We start from the raw sequence: 23,751 nt of genomic DNA on the forward strand, positions 1-23,751 counted from the left end.
TTATTCACCAGGCAGAATGGTAGAAAGTCTTAGTACAAAAAAAGGTAGGCGGCTTTCTAAAAAGGAACTCTTCTGAGTAGTCTTTTAAACAAACAAAAATAAAACAAGCAAAGAAAATAGATAAAATAGACTTTTACTATGGTAGAAGGACTTTAAATCAGAAAATATAAAATAATGAGAATTCTGAACATTCAAATATAGTACAAAATTCAAACAGATTTGAGAATATTCTTTTCAAAACATATGTACGCATTGTAACAGATAACAAATGAGGGTTAAATATATAATGGATCACACTGATTTTGCATTTGCCTCCTATACCTACTATATTATTATTTTAAGGTATAAAAATAGTTTTTCTATTGGGTATATCTTCTTTTACTATTTATAATCCCCTCATATTCAAGAAGCTTCTCAAATGGCCTAATAAAGTATTTTAGAATTACCTAATAAAATAAGCTCCCTTAGAAGTCATCATTGTGATTGGAAAGCAATAGGGAGAAAGCTTGATTTACTGATTATTAAGTGTATACTATAAATTTTCTTTATATTAAAACTGTGTGGATTATGAGATCACACTTAGAGAAGTTGCAGCAGATGGGCATAGTGATGAAGGTATTAAAAGAAAGGATCACAGGTTAGCTTGGTTTTATCAAATGACTTTATTTCCTCTGAGATACTACGTATAAATCTAATAACATTGTGGCAGGGAGGACTGTTATCTAAGAAAATACATAATGAACGTTTTGTGAGACATAATTATTTCATAGTAAAAAGCACTTTATGTACAGTCATGTGTCACTTAAAGATGGGGCTATGTTCTGAGAAATGTGACGTTAGATGATTTCGTTGTGCAAATATCAGAGGGTATACTTACACAAACCTAGATGGTATTGCCTGCTACACACTTAGGCTATTGCCTCTAGGCTACAAACCTATAGCATGTTACTACACTGAATACTGTAGGAAATTTTAACACAATGATATTTGTATATCTAAATATAGAAAAGGCACAGTGAAAATACAGTATAAAAGATGAAAAATGGTACACCTGCATAAAGCACTTATCATGAATGGAGCTTGCAGGACTGGAAGTTGTACTGGGTGACTTAGTAGTGAGTGGTGAGTGAATGTGAAAGCCTAGGACATTACTATACACTACTGTAGACTTTATAAACACTGTACAAATGCTATATTAAATCTATAAAAAGATTATTCTGTCTTTAATAATGTAGCCTTAACTTACTGTAACTTTTTTTACTTTACAGACTTCAAAAATATTTTTAACTTTTTGGATTTTTTGTAATAACACAGCTTAAAACACAAACACATTATATAGCTGTACAAAATAATTTCTTTTTAAATCCTTTTCAATAAGCTTTTTTCTATTTTTAATTTTTTTTTATTCTACATTTTAAATTTGTAAAAACTAAGATACAAACCCACACATTAGCCTAGCTCTACACAGGGTGAAGATCACCAATATGACTGTTTTCCACCTCTGTATCTTGTCTTGCTGGAAGGTCTTTGGGGCATTAACATGCATGGAGCTGTCATCACCTATGATAATAATCCCTTCTTCTGGAATACCTCCTGAAAGACCTGCCTGAGCTGTTTAATAATTAAGTTTTTTTTTAAAAATAAATAGAAGTACACTCTAAATAATGATACAAATATGGTAAACACATAAACCATAACATAATCATTTATTATCATTGTTATGTACCTTATGTAATTTTACAGTATGCGCTATGCTTTTATACAACTGGAAGTGCAATAGGGTTTGTTTACACCAGCATCATCACAAACATGTTAGTTATGTGCTACTAAGTTCTGATGGCTATGATATTACTAGGAGGTAAAAACTTTTCAGCTCTGTTATAATCTTATGGGACCACTGCAGTATATGTGGCATCTGTAATGCCTGCAATGTTTTTGTCTGCAATGTCATGCATGCATGACTGTATTTTGTAATTTTTTTTTGTTCTTGCATAGGATTTCCTTAAAGTGAAAGTATATGTTTGCCCAATATAGCAGAAATAAATTAGCAATAATGATTTATTTCCCAATCTAGTAGAAAAATTTTTTTTTTCTTTTTTTTTATGAGATAGAGTCTCACGCTTTCGCCAGGCTGGAGTGCAGTGGAACCATCCTGGCTCACTTCAACTTCCATTTTCCGGTTTCAAGACATTCTCCCGCCTCAGCCTCCCAAGTAGCTGGTACTACAAGCATGCATCACCACACCAGCTGATTTTAGGATTTTTACCAGAGATAGGATTTCGTTGTGTTAACCAGGCTGATCTCGAACTCCTGACCTGAAGTGATCTGCCCGCCTCAGCCTCCCAATATGCTGGGATTACAGAAATGAGTCACTGCCCTCGGTTGGTCTCTAGATGGGACTTTGAAGCTCAACAAACAGGAAACAGACATTTCAGGTAAGAATTTTGACTATAAATGTGAATAATATAATGATATAAAATTTGCTAGCATTTCATTTAAAGTGTTTGATTATTTATGGACATTAAAAACAAAGAATTTAACAAATAAGAATATTTCCATATTGAGTAGACTTCTTGATGTGGTACAAAATTTAAGATTCAGAATGAAGGAAGATGTGTTCTGTGTAGATGCTCAATTCTTTACAAGCTGCTGATTCCAGGAAAGTCACTTAAACTCTAAAAGACTTTTCTTTTGTATAAATAAAGAACACTATTTTAATTCTCTATTTTTCCATTTTCACTCTACAATTGAAACATTATGATGTATATATAGAAACCTCTAAATTCTGAGCATGAAACTAAAATTTGGGCTTGAGGCATGTTCGTTGCTAATGTGGTGTCACTGCTTCTAAAACTTTTCAGTAGATAGAGCTAATAAATGTTAGGTATGTAGACCCTACATCTCTAATCTAGCAATACAGGATTAATTTTAGCTATCTATCCTTGCTGATTATAATTTCTTTCTCTAGCAATATGAAACCTACCTCCCAATATCAATAATTTATTTACTTATGCATTCTACTCTAATATACATGCAAAGCAGTTTCATACTTGCTAACCTGCACTTCTGTGAAAAAATATCAACTAAAGTACAATGTCCATGTACAGTTATTTTTATACTTAGCCTCATTCTTTGTCCGTTCAAAATACTGTTTTCCAAAATATAAGCTAGATCTTTGACTGCATCACCTTCAGTAAGCTTATATATTACATTTATAATGTGGCTAGATTCACTTGTCAGAGTTTCCACCCCATTTTGGGATAATGCATCCTGTTTATTGTCTTATTTTTTTTTATTTGCATGCTGCAGAGTTTATTCATTGTGTTATACAGTTCTATTGGTTTTGATGAGCACAGTAATTTGTCCAGCACCACGGACAGTTCCATAGCCATTAAAACTTCCCCAGGTAATCAACGATTTTGTAGTCCACCCTCCTATATCTCTAACTTGGGCAACCATTGATCTGTTTCCCATCTCTGTCTTTTCCAGAATTTAAGATACCTTAAATTATATATCTTGAATACATAGTCATTTGGGCCTGCCTTCTTTCACTTAGCAAGATGCACTAAAACATTTATCCATGATGTGCATGAATCAATAATTCTTTTTAAAAATTATTTGAATAGTATTCCCTTTTATAGATCTACCACAGTCTGTTCATTCATTTACCAGCTGAAGACAACATATTGGTTATTTCCACATTTTGGCAATTGAAGACAAAGTTTCTGTAAATATTCCCATATTGTTTTTTTTTGTGTCAAAAAATGTTTCTCAATTCACGTGGGTAAATACCTAGGAATGGGATCACTGGATCATATATTAAGTAAGCATTTAACTTCATAGGAAACTTGCACACACTTTTTCAAAGTGGCTGTACCATTTTGAATTGCCAACAGTAATGAAAGTAATGAATGAGTGTCCCTGTGGCTTGGCATGCTTACCAATATTTGATATTGTTAGATTTTTAATTTATCTTTCCATTTTAACCCAATGTTCTGGTACCTTATTGTGGTTTTCATTTGTATCTCCCTAGTGAACATCTCCTTATATTCTTATTAGTCATCCACACATCTTTCATAAAGCTCAGATATTTTACCGGGAAAATGGGATTTACTTTCTTATTAAATTTTAAGAGTTATTTTATATATTATGAAAATAAATTTTTTATTATATATGTGATTTACAAATCTAGTCCCCATATTTTCATCCTTTTAAAAATATTGTGACGAAACAAGTTTTTGAAAATGTTAGATTTTTTTTTCTATTGATTTACTCATTGTAATGAGGAGGGCTGTGATCAGCAAATTACTTTAGTTACAACAAAGCAAGTACATGAAAGCAAACAAAAAGCCCCCAAATTCCAGTATGTATTACAGCTTAGAAGTATGCATCTGGTATATTTTCCACTCTAAAATTTATTGTAAACATAGGATTCTATAAAACTTCATTTTAAGTAAGAAGTTTAGGATTTGATTTCTTTTCTCATTGAACTTTTAAAGTCATATGTTCCTTTGATGTGGTCTGAGGTTGTCCTTCAAAATTCATTAGGTAGCAGAACTGATGCATTGTATCAGCAGTTTCCTGGAGCAGAGTTTCCAGTATGGCAGCTAGTAGCCACATGAGACAACTGAGCACTTGAAATAAAGCTAGTTCCATTGAGAAGAGGATCATTATTTAAATTTAAAAGCTGGCACTTGATTTAGTTATTGGAAAACTTTTAAATATTTGTAGGAAAAATTTTCAACTGTAAATTTTATGAAGTCTAAATATAGATCAAGTATATTCAACAAAACTTTAGTATCTAAATTGAGATGTGTTATAAGTACACAATAGATTTCAAAGACTTAGTGTGAAAAAAGGATGCAAATTGTCTTATTCAATTTTTTACATTAATCATATGTTAAAATAACTACATTTGGAACGTACAGGGTGAAATAAATAAAATATATCATTAAGACACATTTCACCTGATTCTTTTTACTTTTTAAAAAATGTGGCCAAAAGAAAAATGTAAATAACATATGCAGTTCACATTATATTTTTATTAGATAGCACTGCTATAGAATATGATAATATGTATTAAATCATATTTTGTGTCATAATGCACTCAGAGTTCTGAAATAGGAATGTCAATAACCTATCCACCATCTCCTCCAATTCTCTGGCAGCTTTATATCCTCAGATGGGAGTTTCAGCAAAACAAGGGCTGAAGAGATTGTAGAGTAAGGCTTGAAATGGGATTCTAGGTCTGACAGTATTAAGTGTTAAGAAACAGCATCTCCTGATGTCCTAACATGCTGTAAATTGTAGGGACACTACTGATTCCTGATGGGCTCCAGTTTATAGCTTGCTTTCATCCAAGGAAAAGGGATTGGGCTATATTCTTTCTTTCTCATTGACATGAGTAGCACTAATGCTTTGCAGTATTTCTTAACTCAAAAACAAAGCACAGTTTCCCAGGATTTTACCTACTGTCTTATTTTTCAGTAATGTGAAATGAACAGTAAGAAGTTCACATCTGTGCAAAGACTACTTTTCTTCTTTTTTAAATTTTACTTATTAAAAAAATTACATATATATAATACATATACTCAATATATTCTTATATTCTTATATAAGAATGATTTAGTGGTATAGGCATTATCTACCCAAAATTAAAACTCATTTTCAGAAGATAGCTAATATAAAAAAATATTGACCTAAATTTAAAATTAGATTGCAAATTGAATTTTTAAAAAGACATGTTGAGAACATAAAATTTTCCATGTCTAACATTTATTTATTTTTTCTAGAAAACAAGAGTATAGAAAATTTAAGATTATTAACTATAAGATTTATTTTAAAATATAACTAAACATGATGAATATATTAATCTTCTGTGACAGAAAATTATTTTAAACTTTAGCCTTGATAGAAAGTTAAAACTAAGTTTATAGAAGATTTCCTCATAGAACCTAATCTTCTGAAATTATTCTGTACCTTGGATGAGTTCTAGTTCAAAATTTTCTGAAACAATATAAATCATATATAAGTTCCAATTGAACATATTTCTCCCACAATCAAGCTAGATTGAGAAAGTAAATATACACTTACAATTTAGAGAACATATCATGGGAAGCACATAGACAGTTGTTAAACTACTTCACTGTATTATCAAATCCTTGAATTACTACATTCTAAACCTGATGAGAAACAGAAACAAAGAAGTATGTTAGTTAAACGCACTGGGTGTACTGTATATGTAGCTAGAGAACCAAGAGAAATCCAAAAGAAATAATGCATGATAAAAACATAAATCCTTCTGTATTATTGTGTTCTTTGCTGATATCAATTTGTGATTTCTATTGAACTTTAAAAAAATGTTATTGAAGGCCGGGTACAGTGGCTCACACCTGTAATTCCAGCACTTTGTGATGCCAAGGCGGGTGGAAGTCAGGAGTTCAAGACCAGACTGGACAACATGGTGAAACCCCATCTCTACTAAAAATACAAATATTAGCTGGGCATAGTGGCATGCATCTATAATCCCAGCTACCAGGGAGGCTGAGGCAGAAGACTTACTTGAACCTGGGAGATGTTACAGTAAGCCAAGATCACACCACTGTACTCCAGCCTTGGTGACAGAACAAGACTCTGTCTCAAAAAACAAAAAAAAAAAAAAAAGAAAGACAAAAATGAAAGAAAAAAGTTATTGAATAGCTTAAATGGTTAGAATATATAATAAGGGAAATATCATTAAAAAGAATGAATGCTATAGGTTATAGTTGAAACTCTAAGAAAGTGAGTATAAGATATCTTGGTAATTAAATATATTTAAAGTTTCCCATTTACAGAATAAATTGTGCTCATGGCACAAACAAACAAACAAACAAACAAAAGTTGCTAAATGATCCAGATGTTTACAACTATCTGAATGCTTAGCAAAATAAAGATCAATTAATTTGATTATTTGTCTAAACATCTTTCATTTTCATGCTGATGTGTGTCAGCCAACATACTTGATTGGTATAAACAGAAGTAAGTGCTTTCAAATTGTATCAAATTAAGTGCTCCTTAATGAATAAAGATTAGATTTACTACAAACTGGGAAACTGACCTACTGGCATTCACTTACCCCAATCAAGAACATATATTTTTAAACTATGAAATAATTTAAAATATTATAAAGGGCAGATTCAGTTTTCTCTTTAAGCTAATGCCCCCACAAATATGCTATATAAACTTATTCCCTGTCAAAAAATGCATTTTTGCTATAGAACAGATCCAAGGGACTTCTTACACTTAGCGCTAACCAAAAATACTTGTTAGGTATCCTGTACTCATTACATACTCCAATGTGCACATGCTTACACACACATAAACACATTTTATTCTGATTTTATGTCCCTCTAACACTTGCATTATTTTTTCTTTCCTAAAGAAGTAGATTTTAAAACAAAATTCAGTCTGATTTCTTTATGTGTATTTCTACATAGCCTTGGGTTATGCTTGAAAGAAAAATAATTAAATTTTCCACTGAATTTAGTACCTTATCCTCCTTATACTTTGATAATGGATTTAAACACATTTAAAGACAATACAAATATGAAGGAATGGAACTGTCTTGCCTTTAAAAAGTCAAATATCGTGTAATTGTTCTTTTTCAAATATATAACACACTGTAAATGAACTTTGTCTCTATATTTTGTAACATTTGCTTAGTGTTTTTGTGAGTGTGCATGATTGTCATGCAATTATCAAAGCACTATTGTAAGGTAGGTTTTAATTTTCTCATTTTACAAGGTTCTGATAACTCGGACAACTGGTACATATTAAGAAGCTGGAAGGTATTGTAACTGTGGATCAAATCCAAACCTAACTTCAAAGTATCTACTTTTTCTTATTACAATCTTCACTTGCACATGTCTTCCTGGATATTGGACCATTCTGCCTATCTACTTTCAATACTATTAGAGCTCCCAATAAAAAAAATAACAAAATGCTTTATAGAGTAAATTAATTTCTTTGTTGAAACTGTGTATAGCTGTCTTAGGATTGTTAAGCAAGTAAAACCACAAAGACAAGTTTTGTATATAAAGTGTGCAGTGTATTGGTTATAATTCTTCACATAAAAGATAAAATAATCACTTAATAAAAACTAGAGAAGAGGCATAGACACCTATATGAACTGGCTGTCAAACATCTGTTTTATATATACATATAACTATTTTCTTTCTCAACATTTGCTTTCACTGTACCAATGTTTTCTTTTTTTGTTTTTACCATTGACATCTGATTTGATGCTTTCTAAAAGACCATGGCTGAAAAGTCAGAAAAATCAAGGCTTTAGAGTTCTTTCTAGAATCAGAACAAATAATGAGGGCCAGGAAGTGGCTTGAGTTCTTTTATCTATTTGGTAACTCAGGGTTTTTATTTTATTTATTTGTGTGTGTGTGTGTGTGTGTGTGTGTGTGTATCTGTGTGTCTGTGTGTGGGTTTGCGTCTGTGTTGTGAGTGTTTGCGTGTATTTCCCAAATCATGGCTGTAATTTAATGGCTCAGCATGCTGAATAAATTATACTTACTTAAATGAGCTACTCTTGTGATTATTTTTGTTGATAATGTTTTATTTGAACTTAGTTTTTGTTATATCTATCTTCCTTTTTCTATTATGTGTAGGAAGAAAATCATTTTCTCCATTCCCTTTATTTGTGTCTAAGCTAGTCAAATAATGACAGCACATTTTTCTCTTTTGCTTTTCTACATGTCTTTCTTCCTACAGTGGTAAGGCATCTGCCTGCCATGGGGTGGTGGTGGGAAACAGACACTCCATTTCTGTTACTTAAAGCATTATTTTAAAAACATCATTCTTTAGAAAGTCCTTCAGTTTCTTGTTCCATATCAAGACCAGGCTTGATGAGTTAGTCTATTATTTGGATGTTTTGCCAAGGCCCAGATGCTCAGTAACTTAAAGATGAAACATTAAGATGAATCACTAAGTGTTTTCACTTTTCATCTTGATGTTTGTCAACAACATAAATGCCTGGGTTTGCATGGAATTTTATATAAAGGAGTTTCAAATCATGTAGGAGCAGACCAAGCACTGTAGCTAATGCCAGTAATCAAGTACTTTGAGAGGTCCAGGCAGGAGGGCCTCTTAAAGCCAGGAGTTTGAGACCAGGTTGGATAACATAATGAGACCCTATTTCTACAAATAAAAAATAAAAAATAGGCAGGCACGTTTGTGCACATCTGTAGTTCCAGCTACTCAGGAAGTTGAGGTGGGAAGATTGCTTGAACCCAGGCATTTGAGGTTACAGATGATCATGCCACTGCACTCCAACCTTGACAACAGAATGAGACCCTTAAAAAAGTAAAGTAGGAAAAAAGCCCTCAGGCATTCTTTTGAGAAATGCCAGAAGAGGTGGAGAGAAAGAGCACAGTGGTAGAGAAAAGTGGGCTGCCACAGCTCTTGTTTTTCCTTTCTGGCTTTTCAAGGTCAATCCTCTAGGGGGTGCAGCTTTAGAAATTCTTAATTAAGTTGAGGAGATGCTCAGGGTTTTTGCCTTCAAATTTTGGAGGACATTACTGTGCTGAGTAATCCCAAGCCAACATGTGGTTCCCAAGTTGTAGTCAAGAATGCCCTGTGGCATGACAGACTCACTTTCCCTTAGCTATCATGCAACATGGAAAATTAGTTGAGGGGAATAAATGCGCCTTCTAAGAGCAAAATGACTTAGCCCAAAAGGTTTATGAGGCTCGCAGCTTTAACCAGGTGTTGGAAGAGAAAAGTATTAGGGACTCTGAGGAATCTAAGCACCAAGATCAAGGGCAGGCTGAATTAGTAAGGCCATTAGAAAAAGACAGAGCTGAGAAAGAACTGACTGTGAGAGATGTCAGCAGCTGAATGGGACTATAAAGGCACACTGAAGAGAAGGAGCCATAAAAGGAAGGTTTCATGAAGGAGGTCATGTTTGAGCTGAAGACAGTGACTCAGCCTTATGTTCAAGATCTAGCATTACAAGGAGAGTAGGCACAAAGTGCAAAGACCTAGGACAGGAACAAGCACTGCATGTTCAAACAAAAAATAAAATCATCCCAGTATACCTGTAGTTGTAGTGACCCAGAGCACTATGGATGTGGTGGGGGTGAGGGGAAGGGTAAGACAGCCAAGCATCAGCAGGTCACGATGGGCCTCAAAGGCCATTGTAAAGAGTTTAGACTTAATAGTGCAATGGATACAAGGGGATTTTGGCTGGGGACTGGCATGATCTGAATACAATTTTAAATGATCGCTTCACCTATCCTGTTGATAATAGAGGGGCAAGTCTGAAAGCAGTAGCCAGTTCAAAGGCTATTGCTGTCCCTGAATTGAGAGACAATAGTGGTTGTTAAGTTTGGTGGAAATAAGTGTTTGGATTTGGAATACATTTGATATATTTGAATAAAGTATTAAATTCAATTCCTTAGTATTGCCATTTCACAAACACAAATGCATCATTGAGCTATTGTTTTTGAGTCATTGTTGAGTAATTTTTTTTAGAGAAGGGTCAGTTCAAATAATAAAAATTAGATATTTATGCAAGATATTTCAGTAAATTGGGGAAAAATTCACCAAAGGTGAAAAATATGGAGACACACTAGTTTTATATAATTGTTTTCCATTGCTGTTGAATTAAAGATAGTGCAAATGATTAAGAAAAATACTACATGATCTATAAACATATAAGAATAATGAAATGGTCAAATAGAGCATTATTTATTTTAAAAAACAAGCTTCAGAGAACCCTGAATGATGTTGTTAGAAACACCTCAGATATACCAAAAACTGAATTCCATTAATAGAAGCAAATTTCTTAATTCAGTTGACCAGATGAGATTAAAGGACAATTGAATTTTGAAAAAAATAATGACAAGTACTATGTGCTGTTTATGGTAATAAGTGAGACTTGCTGCCAAGAGAGGTCATGGGCCAAATCCTGTGGCTGTGCTTTAAGTAGAATTTTATGACTTCAAAATTTTATGACTGGGTCTTTGAGCTTTTTTTTTAATCCAACATACATTTTCTAAATGTCTTCTATATAACAGAGAGTTGTTAGGGGTTATGGCCATGGAGTTCCTAACACACTCTCTCTTCCCTTGAAATCTTCACAGCCTAGAAGTGGAAGGGGAGGAAGAGAAATGAGCTACATGTGTACAAAATGTCTGGCTTGGGGTACACGTCATGGCATTCTATTTTGCAAGGTGGAAGCTTAATATAAAATAGGCTATTCAAAGTGAATGTTGAATAATGACAAGGCAGTCCAGCATGAACAAAGGTAAGCATAACACGAATAATATTATTTGGGACTAAAAAGTAATTTGGTCTCAGTGGAACAGAGTAGTAGAGAGTGTCATGGAGGATAGGCACAAGGCAGAGGTGAGCTGGAGGGCCCCTGGCTCATGCTGAGAGCTTGATTCTCATCAGTGCTAATAATAATAACATCCAGTGACAAAAGAGCGTTCACTATGTATAGGCACAATTTTAAGGATTCTATACATGTATGTTCTCATTCAGTCCTCTCAACACAATTACAAGGTAGCACTATTCCTCCTTTGGAGATGAGTTATATGAAGCACAGAGAAGTTAAGCAATTTGTCCTAGATAATTCAGCTTGTAAGTGGTGCAGCTGGACTGGAACCCAGACAGATTGATTCGAGTCCCATTCTTGGTGTGAGGTGTCTGCCTTTTGCCTACAACATGGGACAATTTGGCTCTAAAGGATTTCTTTTTCATAATTATATGTGGAAAAGAAAATTTTCCCCATCCTAGTCCAAAAGATGTTGGTTGGCTCTCTACACTCGGCAGGAATATGAATAAGAATCCTAGACCTAAAAGCGCAAAGCCAAGTGAGAATGAATGGGAAGAAGGTAGGGAAATAGTGAACATTTCTTAAGCATGCTGTTGTGGAACAAATTCTGGCTAGATGATTTAAAGGTCATCTTCCCAGGTCCATATAGCTGAAAAAAAAAAAAAAAAGAGTGGCCACGAAAGACGTGCATAATTTGTATTTGCTTCTACAGCTCTTGCTTATTTTCATTATCTGAATTCTTTCAAGGATTGTGCTTTCTTCTTCATTCCTTCTTTCTTACTTAGCTGGCTTGAATGATCTATCTTGACCTTATGGTTAAAGTGAATAGGATGTGGATCCTCATGAGTTGAACAGGGCTGGATGTTCTGTAGAAAGCTAGCCTTGAATGATGTAGACTCTTCTACATGCTGAGTTGCTGCAGGTGACAGAATTAATGACACTTAGGACCACTGACAAACATCATATCTTAAGAACTTAAAATACACTTTTGCTTGGAATAGAGATTGGTAATTGTTATAATAGATGTTTAAAATTGATTTGTCCAAATTTATACATATATTTTATCAATAGAAATATTTTCAACATGTACTTCAGGGAAGGGAAAGCTGCTTTGTTCTTTTAAAACTTGCACACTTCAGGACAAATTCTTGGGCTTCTTGCCCTGAGCTTTAAGCAGTCCTAGAAACCTCATTGTACCTTCTTCCTGAAGCATCTATTTTACTCGAAGATTTGAGAAAATAAAATTCGTTCTAAAACAGATGGTATATCATAAATAAAATGCAGAATGTACACACATTTTAAAGACTTATTTAATCAAAACATTTATGGAATGGAATCTCTATTATGATAGGTGCTGCTGTGATTGTTGGGGCTAAGGCTGTTGTTCCTACACATTTATGGCTGTCTTATGCTGGATGGTATGAAAATAAAATATGCAAGTTTTAAGGCATGTATGAATACTTTTTAATAGAATACAGTAGAGGAATATTTTGCCTTTAGATGCTGGAGAAAATAAATTATGGTGTTTTGATTTAGACCAGAGGTTAGCAAAGTTATACACTAGAGAGCCATATGGTAAACATTTTAGGCATTGCAGGCCAGGAGGCAAAGTCAAAGATGTCCTATAAGTGCCCACATATTATACAATTTACGTTGCATCTGCTCCACTCTGCTTCTGTAATGTGAAGGCAGCCCTATATAACTATGTGCTATAGTTTACCAAATTATGGTTTAGACCATAATTAATTTTTTTTATTTTTAAATTTCACTGAGACATATGTCTAAAAACGGCTTGATACTTCTTGTCTTTCAGTTGAATCAATCAAGTTTAAGCACTCCATCTTTTCATTTCTCTAGCTCTAATGGCGTCTTGGAATAATTAAACCAATAAATAATAAGCCCTGATTTTTCCTGTAACAGGCCTGGGAGAGATAGACCAGTTCATAGCCCAGGAGCTTCTGATGGATAGGATAAAGTTTAGGCTGAGTTCTAGGTGCTGCTCCCAATGACTGCAAAGCACTTCATACTTATTCAGATGGTGTTTTAATTCCTCATCCTACATGTTAAGATTCTTCCAGGAAGAAGGATCTGAAGATAGGAGATAAGAGGTAAAGTCAGACAAAGATTGTATAACACTTGTATCTGTCATCAATCATAGCCACCAAGAGGGAGATGCCTCTTGAAACCTGGGTTGGGAAAGTAGGCCAGGAACAGACAGTTGGTGACACTTCTTACTTCCTTATTAATTTTTTGTCTATGGCAATAACAAGAAAAAATTGAATACTTCCTTTTAAAAGCACATGTCTTTAAGAGTGTTCAATGAGGTCAAGATAAGATAAAGCAGGTTTGTTGCTCTTCTCCCAACAACGCTTCCTCCTCATTCTTCCGACAAAATTGGAGGAAGGGTTAAGAACAAAAAGGAAGGAAGGAAGGAAGGAAGGAAGGAAGGAAGGAAGGAAGGAAGGAAGGAAGGAAGGAAGGAAGGCCTGTGACAATTTATCTTGGGCTCACTGACATTGACATAGCTCTATATATCCTGCCTGCTATCTTCAGTCAGACTCCCAGAACTCCAAAACCCTAGGGGTAGTAAGAGGTGTTCAGGCTTTCTCTCTTCCCTGACCCCTGGATGATTCCCTCTACAAGAAGCTGACATTCACTGAATAGGTTCTCCCAGTGTACTACAGAGCCTAGACATCACCAGTGTTGGAAAGGTTAGCATCCACTGATTTGTTCTCTTTAATACTGGGTTCTTAAAATTTCATGGGCATAAGAGTCATCTAATGGCTTATTAGAAACACATATTTATGAAGTATATTTCCAGAGATGCTGATAATAGGTATGGGTAAGATACTGAATTTCCATATCTAACAATTTCCCTAATTTTTAGATGAATTTGTTGCAGATGTTTGGGGATCATGCTATAAAAAATAACAGATCAGATCCAGAGTGTTAAAAACAACTGAATAGAAAAAGACTATAGAAACTTATCATTATCTAAATAACCATTAAAACTTTTCTTGAGTATAAATTAACTGCATGAAAAATAATTGTATCACTATATATTTTAATTAGAAAACTTAAGACACAGCTTTTCATTTGGACCAAAGGCTCTTGGGAAATCAATGATCAAATGATGAAATTTAGCATAGTATGTTTATGCTTTTTGTAGTCAACAAAGAAGAAATTCCATTCCTAGAAAAAAATGTTAAATGGCTATTTTATGCCATGACAATTTAATTTAGAATAATATAATCTTTATTTTGTAAAGATGTGCTTATACTGCGATGAGGTGATTTTAAAAATCAGAATTTCTTATTAGATTCTCATCAAACAATGAATGTTCTGGGAAAGAAAAAGAGTCCATTCCAATTTTAACTGCAATTTCTATGTTAAATACAATGGTTTGAGCTATGTGTTAATAGTACATGGCTTACAAATAAACTGTTATTAAAAAAATGAAATACATTATATTGTTCAGAACATAGGGCAATTTACCACAAAGCAGTACTCTGACTCACTGCATACAAAGAAATGCATTTTGTTTTAAAACAGATTTATCTCCTTTTGAATAATTTTAAAACTTGAATCTCAGGATTTTAATAGCCTAAATAAAAGTACCACATTCTTCTGAACTTATTCCTTCCAAGGGTGAGCATTCCACCACTGTGAGTGAATTTGACTCTACTAAGTAAGCACAGAAGAATCCAGGCTGCCTGATACGAAGCCTTAAGAAGACTCTTTAACTTTGTTTTTATTTGTTCTTCTAATTCACACTTAGAATGCATTTTGAAAAAAAATTAAATCATACTTGGCAAAAAAATCTGTGCTTGCCTTCTATTTTGTGTAGAAAACTACATAAAATAATTTACATTTGTGTAGTTTTCTACTGCCAACATTTTTCATCAATGTCCTTCATATATTTTATATTTGTCCTTCTTATATGGACCATGTATGGCAAATATGCAGATCTAAATTTATCTTAACATGGGAAAACTAAAATAAAATATCAAACTATTTTTCATATAATTTGGTCAAATAATATTAAAATATGTACTATAAAAGTGAAAACATTACTAAAGAAAAAGAAATAAAATACTCAACCTAAATTTTCTGCATAAGTATCTTTTCCATTTCATAGCTAATCTACTCTGGCAAATGGGTAGAGAAATACAACCTTGGCCTTGAGTTTACTGAAGGTGGAGAGTTGAAAGCTCTGGACAGAAAGCAGGTACCAGGAATGCTCTTATCCTTAACAGTGTATACATTATTCTATACATTTGTGTTACAAAATTCTTCTTTAGAAAGGCAGTGTTATTCGTTTATGTAAATTGATTTAATCAGATGATCTGGTTGTCCTTCTAAACACCTAGCCAAGATTAGCCCCCTGTTATGCATTGAATTATGGCACCCCTAAAAGACATGTTAAAGTCTTAACCTCCAGTACCTGTGAATGGGACTATGGTTGGAAATACATTATTTGCAGATGTAATCAAGATGGATCCATCAATTAACTTTATTATAGCAATTATTTTACAATGTATATATATATAAAGACCATGGTGTACATCTTAAATATATACATTGATTTTTTCTTGTTTTAAAATTATAGTTTAAGTTCTGAGTACATGTGAAGATTGTGCAGGATTGTTACACAGGTATACACATGCCATAGTGGTTTGCTGCATGAGTCACCCTGTCATCTACATTAGGTATTCTCCTAATGCTATCAGTCCTCTAGCCTCCCACCCCCCAACAGGTCCTGGTGTGTGATGTTCCCCTCCCTGTGTCCATGTGTCTTCATTGTTCAACTCCCACTTGTGAGTGAGAAAATGCGGTGTTTGGTTTTCTGTTCTTATGTTAGTTTGCTGAGAATCATGGCTTCTAGCTTAATCCATGTCACTGCAGAGGACATGAACTCATTCTTTTTAAGGATGCATACTATTCCATGGTGTATATGTGCCACATTTTCTTTATCCATTCTGTCATTGATGGGCATTTGGGTTGGTTCCAAGTCTTTGCTATTGTGAACAGTGCCACAATAAACATACGTGTGTGTGTTCTTTGTAATACAATGATTTATAATCCTTTGGGTATACCCAGTAATAAAATTGCTGGGTCAAATGGTATTTCTGTTAGCATTGTGGAAGGCAGTGTGGTGATTCTTCAAGGATCTAGAAATACAATTTTTATCCATCAAATATTCCTCGGTAAAGAAAAGAGGAAATAAAAGATGAAAATCACAAGGGAGCAGGATAGGCCCTAAATCCAATGACTGGTGTTATCAGAGAGCTTTGGAGATAGAGAGAGTCACAGAAAGAAGTCTATCAAAGAAGAAGCAGAGATTGAAGTTATGCAACCACAACCAGGAAACTTGCTAGCAACCACCAGAAGATAGAGGAAGCAAGAAAAGGTTCTTTTTGGAGCCGTTTGAAAGAGCCCGGCGCTATTGACACCTTCAGTTTGGACTTCTGGCCTCCAGAATTGTGAAAGATTAAATGTCTGTTGTTCAAAGACACCCAGTTTGTGGTTATTTATTGTGGCAGCCCTAGGAAATTTATACACCCCTCATAGATTTAATTTCAATTTGGGTAAGGAGAGTCGTTGGGATAATGATGGGATGCTATGGTGTTGAGTTGTTGAATATAAAAAAAGCAGCATAAGAATTCTCTTCACCTGAGAGATGGAAATTGAGCGCAAAGAGGAAGAAGGAAAGAGTCTAGAAAACGCATACATATGCATACACACACATGAATGTGTTTTTGTGTGTGTGCACATATTTGTCTTGACTGAACTTAAAAAATCATCTTAAATAATGCCGTTGCATGATAATAATTTTTGAAATATTCACTGGTCTCCTCCCCTACTCCCCATTCAAGCATTTGGCCATCACTTAGTCACTTAGCTGATGTTGCATGGCTGAAAGTCCATTTCTAACTGTTATTTTCCAATTGCCCAAGGCCAAGGCAGTCTGTACGAACCTACTACTTTCTTGGCTTTGTTCAGTCTGTCCTCATCACTGTAGCCTTCTGTCAGCTCTTCAAAGTGCTCTCCTATTTCCATATGTAACGTCTATTGGCATAACATGTCACACATTCTAATGTAGCATGATGCATGAGAGGAAAGTAAGTTTAAACTATTCTCTCTAGTATAAGGGGAAGGTGTTTTCTCTTCAAATTTGGTATACGTGGGGGGTGGTGAATATACAATTTCTACATGCTATTTGGTGTGGGTGTCAAACTCAACTACATCTTGAGCTTAAGATTTTTCAACCTGAATAAGCTGATTTAAAAAAGAAAATTAAGTGGCCTGAGCTTCAAACCCAATGAATCATATGTGATTGTAAGTAGAGTTATAGACTTAAGGCTGTTTACACATCTAACTCTAAGATAAGATAACCATGCTGTAGCAAAATGTGTCTCAAACGGGGACTCATAGCCCATTTGGGTCAGATTTGAGAGAGAAAATTTAATAACACCTCTTAGAGAAGCACCTGACATGAAAATTTTATCGGCCAAAAAAATTCAAGGTAATTACAGATCTTAGGACTCAGATGAAAGGAAGGGTAATTAAGAATTAGAAAATTATATCAGTTAAAAACGAAACATAATTATTAGTTTAATTGATGGCTATGACCTAATAATTAATTTTTTTAACTCAGGTAAATTTAGTGCTTTATTTATATGTAAAATTTCTGATATATTATTCTTACTTGTCATTGTAATAAATATGTTTACAATATATGCCATATTTTGAATACCTACATATACATGTGAACATCTACTTTAGCATACATAATTTTTAAGAAATAACAATCTCTGCAAGAGCATTGTTACCTACTTCTGTGTAAAGATGTGATATTAGAAAGCTTTTATCTGCATACAATTGTGGTGACAAATCAGGAAAGTTTTATTGGAATACCCACTGATTAGTTTTTGAGACTTTACACACATATTTTGACACACACATGGACACACACATGCCTACATATCCATATATGATATCAAATGAGCTAAAATAACTGTTAAATATATCTTTATAAGTAAACATTTTCTAATCATCATAGGATAAAAAGATATAAATCCCTGGTTACATTACCAGATAGAAAAGGACACTGTGAGCCTATGCAACATAGCAAGACCTTGTCTGTAGTGACAAAAAAAAAAAAAAAATAGCTGGGCGTGGTAGTGCATGCCTGTCATTACAGTTATTCAGGAGGCTGAGGTGGAAGGATAGCTGGAGCCTAGGAAGTCAAGGTTGTAGTGAGCTGCGATTCCACAACTGCACTCCAACCTGGGCAACAGAATGAAATCTTGTCTCTAAAATCGGAGTGTGTAAAAGAATGAAGACTTCCCCTTCTCCTCTAGTAGAAAACTTGGGATCTCCTTAATAAAATAATTGAACATGTAATAAAATATACATTTTTGTTTTTATTTATTTATTTTTGAGACAAAATTTCACTCTTGTTGCCTAGGCTGGAGTGCAGTGGCGCCATCTGGCTCACTGCAACCTTTGTCTCCCGGATTCAGGGGATTCTCCTGCCTCAGCCTCCCAAGTAGGTGGGATTACAGGCACCTCCCAACATGCCCAGCTAATTTTTTGTATTTTTACAAGAGACGGGGTTTCGTCATGTTGGCCGAGGTGGTTTCAAACTCCTGACCTCAGGTGATCCGCCCCCTCGGCCTCCCAGAGTGCTGGGATTACAGGTATTAGCCACCGTGCCTGGCCCATTTTTATGTTCTTAGTATTTTTTTCCCTAAAAATACTATTCTTAAAGATACTCTAGTAAAGCAAGGCACCCACACAAACATCCGCACACATATATATTTAAATGAACTGAAAAAGATTACTTAGGCATTTTAAATTTAGAATTCTTTGCAGAATTAAGAACACTTAGGTTAAAAATATTAAGTAGTAATTACAAAATCAGATATAAAATATTTAGTTATGTTTAATAATTTACACTTGATTACACAGGCATGCAAAGTACTAAGTAAAAATCCTGATGCCATCTTTAACCTCCTAAACTTCCATTTTCATTCAAACACTGAGTCCTAATTCTAACTTTTAATGTATCTTTCTCCTCCTTTTAACTCATTGTCACAGCCAAGAGTATCTTCTCATGTATTAGAGAAATTGTAGATTTTACACCCCGTGTTGTCACAAATGAGTTATAACTTTCTAAAACATAGACACTCAGGTTTAACTCAACCCATTCCAAAGTTCAAACCGAAAGGAAAGGTGGTTCTTCAAATTCTAACCTGAGTCTTTACTTCTCGTCTTATTGATCATCATACCTCACCATATCTCAGTCATACAGCTCTGTTCTCCATTTCCCAATGACTTTATTTCCTTAGCTATTTCCAGATTTCTTGCCTATATTTTGGCTTTTGCTTAGTAGCTCAATTAAAACTTGTGAAATTCTGCTAATCATCTAAGACATAGTGAAATCTTTCTTGCTTTATAAAGTTTTATCTTTAAATCCTCTGTATTCTCATAGATAATTTCATATTGATATCAAAATATTTCCTTTACCTTGTATGCTAATGAATAATTTCTCAAATTTCTCTTTCCTCTTTAGATTGTGAGTTTTTTGAGGACATTGACTATTTTATTTATGTTGTATCCTTGGAGCCTAGAAGAGCACTTTAAACATTATATATATATATATGTGTGTGTGTGTGTGTGTGTGTGTGTGTGTGTATACACACACATATATATGTGTGTGTATATATATTTACATATATGTGTACGTATATAATATATATACATATATATATATAATCGATGAGTGTCTCCTTATATAAATTTGTCTTTGGAAAAAATTGATGAGTGTCTAGCCATCAAAAGGCAGACATAAAATGGTGACATTTTATATATATATATACACACATATATATACACACACGTGTTTAATTCAAAGTAATAATTCCATTGAAGACATTTTTTGATAATTTTAAGAAATGGTATAAAATGAGAATCATGATCAATCTCTAGTATGATCATTGCTATTACAAATGTTCCTTCTGATTTCCCTTGGGAATGTTATTTTCCATGTAAATCTAAATGAATACAATGAAAAGGAGAGCATTACTTTTCCCCCTTTGGCATTAGATCACAAATAAATCGAATCAATTCTCACCCAACATTAGCATTTGCAAAATGAACTAATAAATACAAGAGGATTCATTGCCATTCCATTGACCTTTTTGTTGCAGATTGCATAAAAATCTCAAGGGCTAGCTTAAAGTTCAATTAATAAAGATTGCACATAATGTACAAGGTTATTTTGTTCTCCACACATTGAGTTTTCCAGTCTGTGGTAGAAACTACTCAACCTGTGTGCAGGAACACTGGATATTTTATAGATGAGTGTCTCCTTATAGAAATTTGGCTTTGGAAAAAAATGATGTGTGGCCATCAAAAGGCAGGCATAAAATAATGACATTTTATATTTCAAATACACTAATAAATTTATTACTACAGGCAAGCAGCAGAAAGTTCAAAGTAAATTTTATATACAAGGGTACATAAATATTCAAGAACATTGTGATTTTGTTGCATTTTATCATTTTCATATGTTTTTAAAGGAGACACTCCAAATATGAGGTCTATGAATGGAAACATTGGCAACTATTTTTTCTGAAGTGTTAATGAGATACTGTTTCTGACCTTTTAAAAAGTAATACCAAAGGTGAGGTATAAAAGGAGGAAGACAGAAATAATCATAATAGCATGTACAGTTTTAGCTTAAAAAGGATGAAATTATCTTTCTGTTATAAAACCAAGTCACACATTCCATATGTGCATGAAGCTAAAATAGTAAGAGTGTTGTAAGTGAGGTACAAAGAAATGAACTGACTCCTCTATTCTCCCAAATTGTTGTGAGTCATCTTTAGTGATTTGCTTCCCAGAATAAGTACAGAGAAAATTGTGATCTTTATACAGATTTTCACATCTTATGGTAAAATATCAGACTCCTATTTACTCACTTGTTTGACAAATATTAAGTACTACACATAAGATTCTGATAAAGAGAGAGAGAAAGCACGGATTAATCCTTCAAGGACTTTACAGTACTTGAGGAGACAGATGCAAAAGAAAAACAGGGTATATTGTGGTAAGGACTATGATAGAAACATATACAAAATTTTATGAGAGTACAAAGGAGGTGTATACAATAGTATCTCAGGGAAAAGTTACAATAAAAGACTATACCATGCCTTATCTAAATCCTCTGGATTTCAACAGCACATTTGAAATTTCCTAAGATTTTCTTGTAGATATTATGAAGATATGTGGGCTGAATAGCTAAGCAGTTTGTTGAGTTCGTAGTTGATAGCTCTTTCCTACCAAACAGTATTGGTGAATGGCTCACTGTAAAACTGCAGGAGGACTCTGGGCTTCTGTTATTCTTAAGATAATTTTTAATGAGCTATTTGGTGACACATAAGACATATTGAATACATTTGGAAACGGCTCTAACTGGGAATTCTGGTTACTGTGTTATGTAATTTTCAGGAGCTTCACAGGCTAAAACAAATGGTTGAAACTGACAATAGAATTTAATGGTAAAAATATAGAGTTAAATTCAAAAGTCCACTAGGGCAGTAGAGTGACAGAAGGAGCTGACTATAGTCTTTTGGTTGAAAAGAATCTAGCATTTTAGCTAAATGAAAGATCACTGTGAATCGTGAGAGATTAAAGGAATGTTGCCTGGGACATTAGTTGAATCTTAAGTGATAACACGAACTATATATTTGAGTTTGGGGGGATGAGGCAATAGCTTGACTTTCTCCGAAATCAAGAATATTGAGAATTAGTGGAGGGTGATCCAGAAGTTATACATTTTAGAAAACATACTTTATAAAAAGTAGTTGACAAAATTGGAGGTGTTTAGAAAAAGAGAAGATCTAAAAAGCAACTAAAATAACTATTCACTCCATCCATTTATTCAATCTGCAAGTCTTATTTTTTTCTTAGTTTTCTTTTTTTTAAGTGTCACTATGTCAGACACCTGCTGGGAATAGGCAATAACTTAGACAAATAACCTTCCCGTAGGATCCTCTACTTCAAGTACAGAATTCTTAACTTGGGGCCTATTGGTAGGGGTGGCAGTGGGAGCATGGTATTTTGAAGATCTATGCTCCTCTGGAAATTGTATGCACATGTTGTTGTATGTTTGCCTTTTTATATGAAGATGACTTTCTTAAAATAAATGGTAATTTAAAAATATTTAAGAAGGATTTGTCTAGTGGAAAAGTCATGTATATAATCACAGACATATAATGATAAAATACAAAATCAGAATACGTTATGTGGGATACTATACTTCAGAGGAAATATAAGCCTTATTTTTTATTATTCCATAGGGAAGACAGAGAGCTATATATAACTGGGGCTCGTGGAGTAAGAAACTGAACTGTTTTATATCAAAGATTTTATATGTTATTGTTTGTTTTTGTAATGTTCAGTGAAAGTTATTGATCAACAGTTTTCACCTTCTTTTCACCTTATCTACAGCACCAGTATGCTAAAAGATGCTTTGGATGACACTCTTTCCCTTATACATTGTACTCACGAATTCATTCATTCATACAGCAATATAAAGTTTTTTACTATTTTCTATGCAGTGTTTTTCAGGTAAATATTTAACAAGCCCTGACTTGTTTGCTAATTTCCCTGGTATAAATAGTCTCAGTAAGGCCAATTTTAAGCTATTAATTTATGTCACAAAAAGCAGGATTGGAAGAGAGCACACAACCCACTCTTCTGAGATTGGGGAGCTTACTCCAGCACACAGCCGCTTCTGTGATTCCCGCACTACAATAGGTGCCAGGGTTATAAAGATGACTAAAACTGTTCCTTTTCTCAAGAAAATCCCTTCTAGCAAGAAGAGTATGTATTTGGCTATTCTATTATTATCTTCTATGAATTACATATTCCTTTACTATGTGTAGCTTAGACGCTGACCTGTGTCTTCTAATTCGGTATTTTGACTTTGGATTCCTTGGGGAAATTTTAGGTGGTCTGGGAAAATGACTTATCTCTATGGGCCTCACTTTCTTTAACCCTTATAAGAAGGAGGTAATTTATTCTACGAATACTGATTAAGTGCCTACTGTGTGCTGGATGTTTTAACACCAGAGAAATGCGGTGAACAGATGAAATAAAAATTCCTTTCCTTGTTGAGCTTATGTTCTAGAACTAAGCGTTGAAGAAACAAGAAATGAATAAAAGCCATATTGTGTTAGATCATTTTGAGCTCCAGAGGAAAAAAAATAAAAGGGGGCTGGGGGTAGAGTGGAGTTGCAATTTTCAATAGAGTAGTCAGGGGCCTTGGAAAGGTGAATTTTAAGTAAAGATCTGAAAGAACCAGCACACACACACACACACACACACACACACACACACACACACACACA

The 23,751-nt window shown here is 34.0% G+C and overlaps 1 protein-coding gene across 3 annotated transcripts in view; it reads right to left on the bottom strand.

The window, feature by feature from the left end:
• The window catches only part of FUT9 (fucosyltransferase 9), a 182,648-nt gene that overhangs the window by 84,596 nt on the left and 74,301 nt on the right, over positions 1 to 23,751 (bottom strand). Inside the window, exons 1-2 of one of the 3 annotated variants that reach the window (XM_032275220.1) lie at positions 6,562 to 6,600; positions 6,094 to 6,182 (exon numbers count right to left, since the gene is read on the bottom strand). The exons of 1 other annotated variant lie outside the window; for it this stretch is intronic. The gene's annotated coding sequence lies outside the window, so the exon portion shown is untranslated. Of the gene's footprint in view, positions 1 to 6,093; positions 6,183 to 6,561; positions 6,601 to 23,751 lie in introns of those variants that run through there. One more of the 3 variants, XM_032275219.1, reaches the window with a different exon arrangement.

This window comes from Sapajus apella, unplaced genomic scaffold (assembly GCF_009761245.1).
Source record: "Sapajus apella isolate SASKATOON/1434 unplaced genomic scaffold, GSC_monkey_1.0 scaffold6, whole genome shotgun sequence".
Taxonomy (NCBI): Eukaryota; Metazoa; Chordata; class Mammalia; order Primates; family Cebidae; genus Sapajus; species Sapajus apella.